This window comes from Pongo abelii, chromosome X (genome assembly GCF_028885655.2).
Source record: "Pongo abelii isolate AG06213 chromosome X, NHGRI_mPonAbe1-v2.0_pri, whole genome shotgun sequence".
In the NCBI taxonomy this organism is placed as follows: domain Eukaryota; kingdom Metazoa; phylum Chordata; class Mammalia; order Primates; family Hominidae; genus Pongo; species Pongo abelii.
In genome coordinates this window covers 110,261,740-110,277,428 of record NC_072008.2, presented here as the reverse complement: position 1 = coordinate 110,277,428, position 15,689 = coordinate 110,261,740, and the positions used below count along the sequence as shown (strand labels likewise).

Genomic DNA, 15,689 nt, shown 5'->3' with positions numbered 1-15,689 from the left:
AAGGGATCCAGTTTCAGCTTTCTACATATGGCTAGCCAGTTTTCCCAACACCATTTATTAAATAGGGAATCCTTTCCCCATTGCTTGTTTTTCTCAGGTTTGTCAAAGATCAGATAGTTGTAGATATGTGGCATTATTTCTGACGGCTCGGTTCTGTTCCATTGATCTGTATCTCTGTTTTGGTACCAGTACCATGCTGTTTTGGTTACTGTAGCCTTGTAGTATAGTTTGAAGTCAGGTAGCGTGATGCCTCCAGCTTTGTTCTTTTGGCTTAGGATTGACTTGGCAATGCGGGCTCTTTTTTGGTTCCATATGAACTTTAAAGTAGTTTTTTCCAATTCTGTGAAGAAAGTCATTGGTAACTTGATGGGGATGGCATTGAATCTATAAATTACCTTGGGAAGGATGGCCATTTTCATGATATTGATTCTTCCTACCCATGAGCATGGAATGTTCTTCCATTTGTTTGTATCCTCTTTTATTTCCTTGAGCAGTGGTTTGTAGTTCTCCTTGAAGAGGTCCTTCACATCTCTTGTAAGTTGGATTCCTAGGTATTTTATTCTCTTTGAAGCAATTGTGATTGTGAGTTCACTCATGATTTGGCTCTCTGTTTGTCTGTTATTGATGTATAAGAATGCTTGTGATTTTTGTACATTGATTTTGTATCCTGAGACTTTGCTGAAGTTGCTTATCAGCTTAAGGAGATTTTGGGCTGAGACAATGGGGTTTTCTAGATATACTGTCATGTCATCTGCAAACAGGGACAATTTGACTTCCTCTTTTCCTAATTGAATACCCTTGATTTCCTTCTCCTGCCTAATTGCCCTGGCCGGAACTTCCAACAATATGTTGAATAGGAGTGGTGAGAGAGGGCATCCCTGTCTTGTGCCAGTTTTCAAAGGGAATGCTTCCAGTTTTTGCCCACTCAGTATGATATTGTCTGTGGGTTTGTCATAAATAGCTCTTATTATTTTGAGATACGTCCCATCAATACCTAATTTATTGAGAGTTTTTAGCATGAAGCATTGTTGAATTTTGTCAAAGGCCTTTTCTGCATCTATTGAGATAATCATGTGGTTTTTGTCTTTGGTTCTGTTTATATGCTGGATTACATTTATTGATTTGCGTATATTGAACCAGCCTTGCATCCCAGGGATGAAGCCCACTTGATCATGGTGGATAAGCTTTTTGATGTGCTGCTGGATTCTGTTTGCCAGTATTTTATTGAGGATTTTTGCATCAATGTTCATCAAGGATATTGGTCTAAAATTCTCTTTTTTTGTTGTGTCTCTGCCAGGCTTTGGTATCAGGATGATGCTGGCCTCATAAAATGAGTTAGGGAGGATTCCCTCTTTTTCTATTGATGGGAATAGTTTCAGAAGGAATGGTACCAGCTCCTCCTTGTACCTCTGGTAGAATTTGGCTGTGAATCCATCTGGTCCTGGACTTTTTTTGGTTGGTAAGCTATTGATTATTGCCACAATTTCAGCTCCTGTTATTGGTCTATTCAGAGATTCAACTTCTTCCTGGTTTAGTGTTGGGAGGGTGTATGTGTTGAGGAATTTATCCATTTCTTCTAGATTTTCTAGTTTATTTGTGTAGAGGTGTTTGTAATATTCTCTGATGGTAGTTTGTATTTCTGTGGGATCGGTGGTGATATCCCCTTTATCATTTTTTATTGCATCTATTTGATTCTTCTCTCTTTTTTTCTTTATTAATCTTGCTAGCGGTCTATCAATTTTGTTGATCCTTTCAAAAAACCAGCTCCTGGATTCATTTATTTTTTGAAGGGTTTTTTGTGTCTCTATTTCCTTCAGTTCTGCTCTGATTTTAGTTATTTCTTGCCTTCTGCTAGCTTTTGAATGTGTTTGCTCTTGCTTTTCTAGTACTTTTAATTGTGATGTTAGGGTGTCAATTTTGGATCTTTCCTGCTTTCTCTTGTGGGCATTTAGTGCTATAAATTTCCCTCTACACACTGCTTTGAATGCATCCCAGAGATTCTGGTATGTTGTGTCTTGGTTCTCGATGGTTTCAAGGAACATCTTTATTTCTGCCTTCATTTCGTTATGTACCCAGTAGTCATTCAGGAGCAGGTTGTTCAGTTTCCACGTAGTTGAGCGGTTTTCAGTGAGATTCTTAATCCTGAGTTCTAGCTTGATTGCACTGTGATCTGAGAGATAGTTTGTTATAATCTCTGTTCTTTTACATTTATTGAGGAGAGCTTTACTTCCAAGTATATGGTCAATTTTGTAATAGGTGTGGTGTGGTGCTGAAAAAAATGTATATTCTGTTGATTTGGGGTGGAGAGTTCTGTAGATGTCTATTAGGTCCGCTTGGTGCAGAGCTGAGTTCAATTCCTGGGTATCCTTGTTGACTTTCTGTTTCGTTGATCTGTCTAATGTTGACAGTGGGGTGTTAAAGTCTCCCATTATTATTGTGTGGGAGTCTAAGTCTCTTTGTAGGTCACTCAGGACTTGCTTTATGAATCTGGGTGCTCCTGTATTGGGTGCATATATATTTAGGATAGTTAGCTCTTCTTGTTGAATTAATCCCTTTACCATTACGTAATGGCCTTCTTTGTCTCTTTTGATCTTTGTTGGTTTAAAGTCTGTTTTATCAGAGACTAGGATTGCAACCCCTGCCTTTTTTTGTTTTCCATTTGCTTGGTAGATCTTCCTCCATCCTTTTATTTTGAGCCTATGTGTGTCTCTGCACGTGAGATGGGTTTCCTGAATACAGCACACTGATGGGTCTTGAGTCTTTATCCAATTTGCCAGTCTGTGTCTTTAATTGGAGCATTTAGTACATTTACATTTAAAGTTAATATTGTTATGTGTGCATCTGATCCTGTCATTATGATGTTAGCTGGTTATTTTGCTCGTTAGTTGATGCAGTCTCTTCCTAGTCTCGATGGTCTTTACATTTCGGTATGATTTTGCAGTGGCTGGTACCGGTTGTGCCTTTCCATGTTTAGCGCTTCCTTCAGGAGCTCTTTTAGGGCAGGCCTGGTGGTGACAAAATCTCTCAGCATTTGCTTGTCTGTAAAGTATTTTATTTCTCCTTCACTTATGAAGCTTAGTTTGGCAGGATATGAAATTCTGGGTTGAAAATTCTTTTCGTTAAGAATGTTGAATATTGGCCCCCACTCTCTTCTGGCTTGTAGGGTTTCTGCCGAGAGATCCGCTGTTAGTCTGATGGGCTTCCCTTTGATGGTAACCCAACCTTTCTCTCTGGCTGCCCTTAACATTTTTTCCTTCATTTCAACTTTGGTGAATCTGACAATTATGTGTCTTGGAGTTGCTCTTCTCGAGGAGTATCTTTGTGGCGTTCTCTGTATTTCCTGAATCTGAATGTTGGCCTGCCTTGCTAGATTGGGGAAGTTCTGGATAATATCCTGCAGAGTGTTTTCCAACTTGTTTCCATTCTCCCCGTCACTTTCAGGTACACCAATCAGATGTAGATTTGGTCTTTTCACATAGTCCCACATTTCTTGGAGGCTTTGCTCGTTTCTTTTTATTCTTTTTTCTCTAAACTTCCCTTCTCGCTTCATTTCATTCATTTCATCTTCCAGGGCTGATACCCTTTCTTCCATTTGATCGCATCGGCTCCTGAGGCTTCTGCATTCTTCACGTAGTTCTCCAGCCTTGGTTTTCAGCTCCATCAGCTCCTTTAAGCACTTCTCTGTATTGGTTATTCTAGTTATACATTCTTCTAAAGTTTTTTTCAAAGTTTTCAACTTCTTTGCCTTTGGTTTGAATATCCTCCCGTAGCTCGGAGTAATTTGATCATCTGAAGCCTTCTTCTCTCAGCTCGTCAAAGTCATTCTCCGTCCAGCTTTGTTCCGTTGCTGGTGAGGAACTGCGTTCCTTTGGAGGAGGAGAGGTACTCTGCTTTTTAGAGTTTCCAGTTTTTCTGCTCTGTTTTTTCCCCATCTTTGTGGTTTTATCTACTTTTGGTCTTTGATGATGGTGATGTACAGATGGGTTTTTGGTGTGGATGTCCTTTCTGTTAGTTTTCCTTCTAACAGACAGGACCCTCAGCTGCAGGTCTGTTGGAGTACCTGGCCGGCCGTGTGAGGTGTCAGTCTGCCCCTGCTGGGGGGTGCCTCCCAGTTAGGCTGCTCGGGGGTCAGGGGTCTGGGACCCACTTGAGGAGGGAGTCAGCCCGTTCTCAGATCTCCAGTTGCGTGCTGGGAGAACCACTGCTCTCCTCAAAGCTGTCAGACAGGGACATTTAAGTCTGCAGAGGTTACTGCTGTCTTTTTGTTTGTCTGTGCCCTGCCCCCAGAGGTGGAGCCTACAGAGGCAGGCAGGCCTCCTTGAGCTGTGGTGGGCTCCACCCAGTTCAAGCTTCCAGGCTGCTTTGTTTACCTAAGCGAGCCTGGGCAATGGCGGGCGCCCCTCCCCCAGCCTCGCTGCCGACTTGCTGTTTGATCTCAGACTGCTGTGCTAGCAATCAGCGAGACTCCGTGGGCGTAGGACCCTCTGAGCCAGGTGCGGGCTATACTCTCCTGGGGCACCGTTTCCTAAGCCCTTCGGAAAAGCACAGTATTCAGGTGGGAGTGGCCCGATTTTCCAGGTGCCGTCTGTCACCCCTGGAAGGGGAACTCCCTGACCCCTTGCGTTTCCCGAGTGAGGCAATGCCTCGCCCCTGCTTCGGCTGGCGCAGGGTGCACTCACCCACTGACCTGCGCCCACTGTCTGGCACTCCCTAGTGAGATGAACACGGTACCTCAGATGGAAATGCAGAAATCACCCGTCTTCTGCGTCGCTCGCGCTGGGAGCTGTAGACCGGAGCTGTTCCTATTCGGCCATCTTGGCTCCTCCGGTAAGTGGCAATATTGTTCATCTATGCTAAGAGGTCACGTCCTGTGTCTTCCTCCTAACAGCTCACAGAATGTTGCTGACACTGCCTCAAAATAAAAAACTTCTGTCCTTGGTTGCTGGTGGCAATGGTGGGGATGGGAGAGTTTTCTAGATTGTGAGTTTTGAGTAATATATGTGGCAGTGGGTCATGGATGAAAAAGCGGGAGCTGGGATAAGGAGGGCAGAGGTAAATCTGAGACAGGGCAAAGGGAATTGGCAGAAGATTGAGGTAGTCCTGGGGTAGGACCTCGTACCCAGGGGCAAAGGTGAAGGCTAGTGTAAGCATTCCAGAATTCAGGTAAAGGTGGGGAGAGAGAAACCAAAGGTCAGAGCAAAGCAGCAAGTCAGAGCCAACTAGGCAAGCTGGAGTCAGGGTGCAAAGGCAACATGAGGCACAGAGTTCAGGGAGTCAGAAGTCCAGTAAGTAGATGAACACCAGGAAGTCATGGACATCAGGGTCAGAGCAAGGTGGAAATATGAAAATTCAAGCCAATAGGCAGACCCCAAGAGGACTACAGGCAGAGAAAAAGGGAGGGGCCAAGGGAACAGCAATGAAAATGACCTGGACAACTGAGCCATTCTGCTTTGCCGTATGCATAGGGTTTCTGTGACCCTAGTGAAGGCAGAAACCAATTCTTGAATAGCCAATGCTTACCTTACCACGTAACTGAGAGTGTGTGAATGACACATATACCAACATCTAGCAGAAAGATCCTGACTTGAATATAAACAGATGCACTGGAGGGAAATCCAAGGAGGCACAGATAATCCTGCAATGTGAAGGGCAGATGCCATATTCTATTATCCTGGATTCTACTGGGCACGAAGAGAGTTGAATTATTTTTTAACTCAACAAGTCCATATCATTTAAAGACTTCTGAAGTGGCTATTGTTGGTGAAGAAGCCATGTTGCTATAAAATCATATTGAGCAACCAAAAATAGATGTGAGGTGGGAAGGCAACATTACAATTTCCAGGGGTGATATATATACCTGTATTAGTCTGTTTTCACACTGCTGTGAAGATCTACCTGAGACTAGGTAATTTATGAAGAAAAGACATTTAATTGACTCACAGCTCTGCAGGCTTAACAGGAAACATGACTGGGAGGCCTCAGGAAACTCACAATCATGGCAGAAGGTGAAGTGAAAGCAAGCACATCTTACCATGGCGGAGCAGGAGAGAGAGAAAGAACAAGCAGGAAAGTGCAACACACTTTTAAACCATCAGATCTGGTGAGAACTTATTCACTATCATGAGACCAGCATGCGGGAAATCCACTCCCATGATCCAATCACTTCCCACCGGGTCCCTCACCCAACACTGGGAATTACAATTCAACATGAGATTTGGGTGGGGACACAAAGCCAAACTGTATCAATCACAGGTCCCAGTCCTGGTGGCCTTTGGTGTATATGTGCATGTGCATGTTTTCATTTATGCTACCATCATAATTGCTCACCAGTTTTATTTATTTATTTATTTTCATCCAAATTCCCATCCCTTAGCCCTATAGCCAAGAATGTTAACATGTTACTATGAATCTTTTTAAAATGTGTTTTTTTCAATATGTGTACTGTCATGTATAGGTTTTTGTCCCATTTATATTGAGATATATGCAGTAAAATGCACAGATCTTCAGGTATCAGTTCTAGGTGCTAAACTGTGAGATTCTGAACACACCCTCAATTTGAGTCCAGAAAAAGAAGAGATTAATGTGAACCAAGAGAAGTCCAAAATATTTTTCATGGAGGATTTAGAACTCTGATAACCCAAAGATACATAGTCACAAAAAAGACAATAGATATAAAGTAATGAGGAGTTTAGGACAAGGGATCTCTCAGTGTGACTTTTTCCTATTTACTAATCTTCAATCACTCAGTAATTAAATATTTATTCACTACATACTGCATTCCAAACTCTGTGAATATAGTGAAGGAGAACACGGACATATTCCCTGTCTTTATGTACCTTAAGGTCGAGTGAGCAGGACAAATATTAATTAGTCAAATAAATATGGATGGCACACAGCAGGAGAAGTACAGAAGATGAAGCACAGAACAGCAGGTATCTGAATAGTCTAAGGTCTCAGGGAAGGCTTTCTTGAAGAAAGGACACCAGAGCTTCCATCTGTGGAACAGGAGTTAATTAAGCAACTAACTCCAACTCAATTAAGTTAATTAATTAAAGGGGAAGGGAAAGAAGAAGCATTTCAGATAGGAGTATCAACATATGCAAAGGCCCTGAGCCCAGATAGGTGGGAGCAAGGCAGAGCTGAGTATATGTAAGAAAGCCAGTGCATTTAGACAAAAGAGAGTGACAGGGACACTTTGTTGAGATGAAGCTTTCAGTGAGGACTTCTCTGATCACCCCACTTAAAATCACAACCTTATACTGCATCCCTTCTTTTTGCCCTCCACACTCTCCAACCTTCTTCATCCTGTTCTCTGTTCCTCTCTCCAAGACTGATCACTTGGGCTACATCAATAAGCTCCTTTCATCCTTCTAGTTTCCTGTTATGTTTGGCTAGCAGAGAAGACCAGGAGGAGATCTGAAATAGGAAAGACAGTCAGCGTATTTATTCATCCAACTCCCTCCCAACAGGGCCATCTAGGGCTGTCTGAGTCCCGTGGTCTAAGGTCCCAGTGTTTGTCAGAAGCTTTTCCATACAATCCTCAATCTCTCCTCATTCTGGTGACTTCACTTTCCTCTTGATCCTTCAAGTCCTAGGTAACTGAATCCTGCTATACACTATATATTTTACCTTTCTGTTTCATCAGTTTTCTGCTTCTTTCAACCAGAATGTCAAATCCATCAGAGCAGAGATCTTTCACTGTTTTGCTCCCCTTACAAAGGCTAAAAGATTTAATACGTATTTACTGAATGATCGAATGCATGCATGAATGTAGACGTAAGCAGGCACCATACCATGCAAGGTCTTGCAAGCAAGAGTTGAGGGTTTCTATTTTATTTATGTGAAAGGAGAAGCCATTTAAGAAGAATTTTATGCAAGGGAGTCAGGAAATGATTTAAGTTTTAAGGTCACTGTGAGTGGCAATCGGGTGGGCACAAAATAGAATTTAAGAGGCCAGGTAAGTGGTCCTTGCGATAGTGCAAGTGAGAGCCTAGAATAAGGTGGTGGGGGTGGTAATGGTAGAGAAGAGGAGATTCTTCCTGGAGCATTCTCAAACTATAGATCATAAATGGAACTTGTTCATTACTCCCAGTTGGATTGGTTTGTCTGGGAATGTTCTCAGTACCTCAAGCAATGATCTCAGCAGGATTCACCCAGCATTGTCATGTTCTAGATATATTTGCTGGATTTTAGCCATTCAGACCATGTGGATAATTTTTTTAAATCCCCATTTGGAATCCTACTAGGAATGGAATTTTCACAAGGGCATAAAACCCTACATTCATTATACTCAAAACTGAGATGTCAACACATCTGAAGAGCTTCTGAATAATGTGACTTTAAAATAAGAACCTTAGCATTTAAAAATAAAACAATATAATATAGAAGCCATTAATCCAAATGGTAATCTACTGTCTATGCCGTGGAGCCAAAAGATTAGTCTTTTTTTTTCCTCTCCAGAAAATGCTCTACGATTCCATTAGCAGATAACATGCTTCAAAAAAGTGATTTCACATGTAGACAAATTCCAGTTCAGTAGCAAGCAATTGCATATCAATATTTCTGAAATGGAATTAAAGTTTTAAAAATTATAGGAGTCCTTCTTTTGTCAGGGTAGGTATTTAGAACATTTTTACCCAAGAGCTCCTTCAATATATTATCTATTACAGAAAAAAATAGAATTTGACCTCATCTATTATGCCAGGCAGGTTCAAAGGGATTTAGGAGACAACAAAGACTCCTAAAGTCCTTATTCCTTATGGATTACATTATTTTAGCATCTACAATTCCTAGATGTTTGGCATTTTGAAATAGTGATATTATACCACATTATTTAATGGGTCTTTAGAGTAGTTGGAAGACACCACCCCAGCACAGGCTTACTAACTAAATACTAGGTTTATGTTAGGATCCTACAGATGATGTCAAACCCAAATAAGGTTCAGACAATCTACCAGTGGAGTTCAGTGAGATCTATGGGATAAATGTTACTTTGGGGAATTAAGGTTTAAAGCACCAATGCCACAATAAGAGGGTTAAAAGGAGCCAGGAAGGGATGGGGGTTAAAAATCTCACATGAAACAATCACAGTATCACTAAAGCCTAAATAATACTTCACAAGTGCTTGAATGAGAACTCTTCCCAATACATGCCAAGGAAGTGTATGAGAACTCTTCCCAATACACACCAAAGTGAAATGAGCAGTATATGGACAATGTGTATTTTTCATAACTCTAAAAAATTCAATATTTTTATTGTGGGATTATGTTCCATTTCCTTTTTAAAAAAATATTGATTCTTTTATAATGGGCCAAGTGTGGTGGCTCATGCCTGTAATCCTGGTGCCTTGGGAGGCTAAGTGGGGAGGATCACTTGAGCCCCAGGAATTTGAGACCAGCCTGGGCAGCATACTGAGACCTTGAAGAAAAAAACTAGAAAAATAAATAAATAGAATAAAATATTGATTATCCTATGAAATGATCATTTAAGCCAATGGTAGGTGAGTTTTGGTTTTTTAATGTCCTTACTTGGCAAGAAAAAATGATGGCAACTCTATGCATTGGCTAGGGCACAGGGAATTTTACTAATTAGCAAAATCTAAATTTGGTGACCAGTGACCTATGTGATTTTTAAGATCGACAGATACTGAATGATCTACATCAAGGAAAAATATCACACTCTCCTTCCTTTGAGCTCTCCTAGCATGTTACCTGGACAAGTACAACAGCACTAACAACCTTTGTCCACCTTCTTTCTTTCATTAATGGGAAGTAAAGGAAGAAATAAGCTCTCTTCTTACCTCTTCCAGTGTGACACTGCATTTGATCTTGCCTCTGTGTTGGCCTTGAAAACAACTCAAAACTCCCCACCACAGAAGTGACAGTTTTGTATCTATTCAGGGTGAATGTAAAGTGGCTGCCTGTGAACCCAGCCAAACTAATTACAAAGCCACTCATTCCACTTTAGCCTAGGTGGTTAGAAAGTGTTTCTTTATTTTGAACCCAAATATTCCATCCTGTAATTTTGATCTATTGGTCTTAGCTCTATACACTGGGGCAACATAAATTAAAGTTCATCCTTAATTTACCTCAGAGGACAGCTAGCATGTCTACCTCACTCAAAGTATGTTTTTACCTTCAACTGCCATCGTTGTTTCTTAGGACAAAATTTTTCAGCCTCTCTGAATTCTGAAATGAGTCTTCTTCAAGGAAGACTTCCGAAAACACTCCTCATGCCCAGCTCTCAACTCAGGTGTAGTATGACCAATTCTTAGTCATCTGTTGCCTCCTTTAATAGGAACATTTGCTTGAATTTGCTTTTACTATTATATTTTTCTGAATGTATGATGTATATCGAGCTCATGATATAGGTACATCTGGAATCACTAGAACAATCTATTCATTTTTTATTATTTTGGGAAACACTATATACATTCATGGCACTAAGCATGACACTATGGGCATAGAGAGTGTATATGAATATTGAAAACATGCATCTTGCATTCAAATAGCCTCCAAAATAATTCAGAAATGAGAAACACTCAAAAGCATAACAATAGAGCTAACATTTACATAATACTATGGGCCAAGTATGTGCTTATCATTTAAACATTTTAACTGTTTTCTACCTTACACTCCTACAAAGGAGGTGCTATTATTATCATCTCCCTGTCATAGATGAGAAAAGTGAGATATGAATAGGTTAAGTAAATTACCTCAAATTATACCAGTAATACACAGCAGAGCTAGCACCAAACCCTAACAGTCTGACTCCAGAGTTAGAGCTATTAACCACCAAGCTGTAATGCAAAATACATGCATATATAGCATAGCATTGAAGTTAGAACTCTATACTTAAATGCCAAGAAATGCAACTAACATTCAAGGCTACTGTGGGCTGTGAGTGCAGAGAGGGTTGTAATTGTAGTTGTGTTTGAAGGGGTAGATGCTCAGAGAAGTCTTCTAAGAATAAATGAGTCTTGTGCCAAATCTTAAATGAAAGAACAGAGTTGATTGTCATACTTGCTATTCTTAACCTTAGCCATTTTAATACAGAAAAGACCTTAATAGGATTTGAAACAATTATCCCATGATAAGATTTTCTGGTTCTGGGCCTCACATATAAATTTGAAGCAATGCTGGCACATGGATTCTGCAGGGACACATAATTAAAAGGAAGTAAGGGCTGATTTACAAGACCTTATGAAATGGACCATAAACTTTAGAAATTGGCCATAGCAGTTGGAGATGTAGTTAATCTTGTAGGATTGATGAATGAGTTAACTATTCGAAAGAAATCACTGATACAGAAATCAATGCATCTTGGATAAGACCCTGGGGGTAAGAATAATAGGAAAGTCAGGGCCAGGGCCAGGAGTAGGGGTAGTGGCATAAAGTCAATTCCTTAACACTAGTCAATAGCAACTGCACTGGGCTTTAATCATCACCAAGTATTATTTGAAAATAGCAATGAAAACCACTAGGTTATTTTTTCCTTTCAAAGAAGATAATGTATTCACTTAAAGTTGATGGAGCTTATCTGGTTTTATCATCATTTTGATGCCCCTTATCACAACTTATATTTTGTAGTCCCTAAATGGCATTACTCTTACTCTTTATCTTCTATTTGCAAATTTCTATATTACACATGAGAATTTTTTAAAGAAAAGAAAATGGGAATAACTGTTATCATGAAAATACAGTTCCATTTGCTTTTCAAATCATTCTTCTGTAAGTAGTTTGTATAAATAATCAAACAATTGCTTTTCATCAAACTCATGGTTTTGATCTTGGAGCTTTTCACTTCTTTTTAGCCAGCTTAAGATAAAATTAACTATGAAAACTGAAATCTCAATCACTTTATGAAGCTATTCATGGTATGTTCTTTCACCTATTATTAGCATGTGAAAATGTAACTGATTCAGCAAAGAATTTCTTTAAAAAAAAAAGCAACCATTAAGTTTTTAGTCTCTTTGGGGCGAATTCATGCAGTGAATATGTTAAAAGAGAGGTGAACATCCAGCATCTAGCACAGCATGTCTGTTTCTACTACAACAACAAGAGCAAACATTCCAATAAAAATGAAAAATTTCAATTATCCAGGGGGCTTCAAATAACCAGACTACATATATCTTTTAGCACAACCTCTTGGCTAAAGTTTATAATGTTATCTGAGTTCTTCCTGCTCATGCTTGTTAACCAAGCACTTGGAATCTGTGGTAAGTTGTATTGTTCCTCATGATTGCATGGACATATCTTGCAGTCCAGAGCTTAAAAGGCAGAAACTTGCATGCCAGAGTCTAGCATAAAGTTGATCTCAGTAGATGAGGATGAGGAGAATGTGACTATATCAGTGTGTCCTTCAAGGCTCTAAGGAAGGGGGGTTGTCCAATCTTTTGGCTTCCCTGGACCACTTTGGAGGAAGAATTGACTTGGGCCACACATAAAATACACTAACACTAACAATAGCTGATGAGCAAAAAAAAAAAAAAAAAAAAAAAAGTTAAAAAATAAAAAAAAAAATCACATAATGTTTAAGAAAGATTATGAATTTGTGTTGGGCCACATTCAAAGCCATCCTGGGCCACATGTGGCCTGCAGGCCACCAGTTGAACAAGCTTGCCTAAGGGATCAACAAACAAGCACCAATTTAACCAAGTAAAACCTTACATTGGCACAGATTTATACACAGGAATGTACATTTAGGCATTTTCTTTTTTTATTTTATTTTATTATCATTATACTTTAAGTTTTAGGATACATGTGCACAATGTGCAGGTTAGTTACATATGTATACATGTGCCATGCTGGTGTGCTGCACCCATTAACTCGTCATTTAGCATTAGGTAAATCTCCTAATGCTATCCCTCCCCCCTACCCCCACCCCACAACAGTCCCCAGAGTGTGATGCTCCCCTTCCTGTGTCCATGTGTTCTCATTGTTCAATTCCCACCTATGAGTGAGAATATGTGGTGTTTGGTTTTTTGTTCTTGCGATAGTTTACTGAGAACGACGATTTCCAATTTCATCCATGTCCCTACAAAGGACATGAACTCATCATTCTTTATGGCTGCATAGTATTCCATGGTGTATATGTGCCACATTTTCTTAATCCAGTCTATCATTGTTGGACATTTGAGTTGGTTCCAAGTCTTTGCTATTGTGAATAATGCCGCAATAAACATACGTGTGCATGTGTCTTTATAGCAGCATGATTTATATTCCTTTGGGTATATACCCAGTAATGGGATGGCTGGGTCAAATGGTATTTCTAGTTCTAGATCCCTGAGGAATTGCCACACTGACTTCCACAATGGTTGAACTAGTTTACAGTCCCACCAACAGTGTAAAAGTGTTCCTATTTCTCCACATCCTCTCCAGCACCTGTTGTTTCCTGACTTTTTAATGATTGCCATTCTCACTGGTGTGAGATGGTATCTCATTGTGGTTTTGATTTGCATTTCTCTAATGGCCAGTGATGGTGAGCATTTTTTCACGTGTTTTTTGGCTGCATAAATGTCTTCTTTTGAGAAATGTCTGTTCATGTCCTTCGCCCACTTTTTGATGGGGTTGTTTGTTTTTTTCTTGTAAATTTGTTTGAGTTCACTGTAGATTCTGGATATTAGCCCTTTGTCAGATGAGTAGGTTGAAAAAATTTTCTCACATTTTGTAGGTTGCCTGTTGACTCTGATGGTAGCTTCTTTTGCTGTGCAGAAGCTCTTTAGTTTAATTAGATCCCATTTGTCAATTTTGGCTTTTGTTGCCATTGTTTTTGGTGTTTTAGACATGAAGTCCTTGCCCATGCCTACGTCCTGAATGGTAATGCCTCGGTTTTCTTCTAGGGTTTTTCTGGTTTTAGGTCTAATGTTTAAGTCTTTAATCCATCTTGAATTAATTTTTGTATAAGGTGTAAGGAAGGGATCCAGTTTCAGCTTTCTACATATGGTTACCCAGTTTTCTGAGCACCATTTATTAAATGGGGAATCCTTTCCCCATTTCTTGTTTTTGTCAGGTTTGTCAAAGATCAGATAGTTGTAGATATGCGGCGTTATTTCCGAGGGCTCTGTTCTGTTCCATTGATCTATATCTCTGTTTTGGACCAGTACCATGCTGTTTTGGTTACTGTAGCCTTGTAGTATAGTTTGAAGTCAGGTAGCGTGATGCCTCCAGCTTTGTTCGTTTGGCTTAGGATTGATTTGGCAATGCAGGCTCTTTATTGGTTCCATATGAACTCTAAAGTAGATTTTCCAATTCTGTGAAGAAAGTCATTGGTAGCTTCATGGGGATGTCATTGAATCTATAAATTACCTTGGGCAGTGTGGCCATTTTCATGATATTGATTCTTCCTACCCATGAGCATGGAATGTTCTTCCATTTGTTTGTATCCTCTTTTATTTCATTGAGCAGTGGTTTGTAGTTCTCCTTGAAGAGGTCCTTCACATCCCTTGTAAGTTGGATTCCTAGGTATTTTATTCTCTTTGAAGCAATTGTGAATGGGATTTCACTCATGATTTGGCTCTCTGTTTGTCTGTTATTGGTGTATAAGAATGCTTGTGATTTTTGTACATTGATTTAGTATCCTGAGACTTTGCTGAAGTTGCTTATCAGCTTAAGGAGATTTTGGGCTGAGACAATGGGGTTTTCTAGATATACAATCATGTCATCTGCAAACAGGGACAGTTTGACTTCCTCTTTTCCTAATTGAATACCCTTTGTTTCCTTCTCCTGCCTAATTGCCCTGGCCAGCACTTCCAACACTATGTTGAATAGGAGTGGTGAGAGAGGGCATCCCTGTCTTGTGCCAGTTTTCAAAGGGAATGCTTCCAGTTTTTGCCCATTCAGTAAGATATTGGCTATGGGTTTGTCATAGATAGCTCTTATTATTTTGAGATACATCCTATCAATACCTAATTTATTGAGAGTTTTTAGCATGAAGCATTGTTGAATTTTGTCAAAGGCCTTTTCTGTATCTATTGAGATAATCATGTGGTTTTTGTCTTTGGTTCTGTTTATATGCTGGATTACATTTATTGATTTGCGTATATTGAACCAGCCTTGCATCCCAGGGATGAAGCCCACTTGATCATGGTGGATAAGCTTTTTGATGTGCTGCTGGATTCGGTTTGCCAGTATTTTACTGAGGATTTTTGCATCAATGTTCATCAAAGATATTGGTCTAAAATTCTCTTTTTTGGTTGTGTCTCTGCCTGGCTTTGGTATCAGGATGATGCTGGCCTCATAAAATGAGTTAGGAAGGATTCCCTCTTTTTCTATTGATTGGAATAGTTTCAGAAGGAATGGTACCAGTTCCTCCTTATACCTCTGGTAGAATTCGGCTGTGAATCCATCTGGTCCTGGACTCTTTTTGGTTGGTAAGCTATTGATTATTGCCACAATTTCAGATCCTGTTATTGATCTATTCAGAGAGTCAACTTATTCCTGGTTTAGTGTTGGGAGGGTGTATGTGTTGAGGAATTTATCCATTTCTTCTAGATTTTCTAGTTTATTTGCGTAGAGGTGTTTGTAGTATTCTCTGATGGTAGTTTGTATTTCTGTGGGATTGGTGGTGATATCCCCTTTATCATTTTTTATTGCGTCTATTTGATTCTTCTCTCTTTTCTTCTTTATTAGTGTTGCTAGCAGTCTATCAGTTTTGTTGATCCTTTCAAAAAACCACCTCCTGGATTCATT

The 15,689-nt window shown here is 39.8% G+C and overlaps 1 long non-coding RNA gene across 2 annotated transcripts in view; it reads left to right on the top strand.

Annotated features, from left to right (window-relative positions):
• The first annotated feature begins 4,351 nt into the window (after positions 1–4,351).
• LOC134760901 (uncharacterized) overlaps positions 4,352–15,689 on the top strand; it is a 70,908-nt gene continuing 59,570 nt past the window's right edge. Inside the window, exons 1-2 of one of the 2 annotated variants that reach the window (XR_010138973.1) lie at positions 4,352–4,827; positions 5,951–6,100. This is a non-coding gene — a long non-coding RNA (uncharacterized LOC134760901). Of the gene's footprint in view, positions 6,101–15,689 lie in introns of both variants that reach the window. The other variant, XR_010138972.1, reaches the window with a different exon arrangement.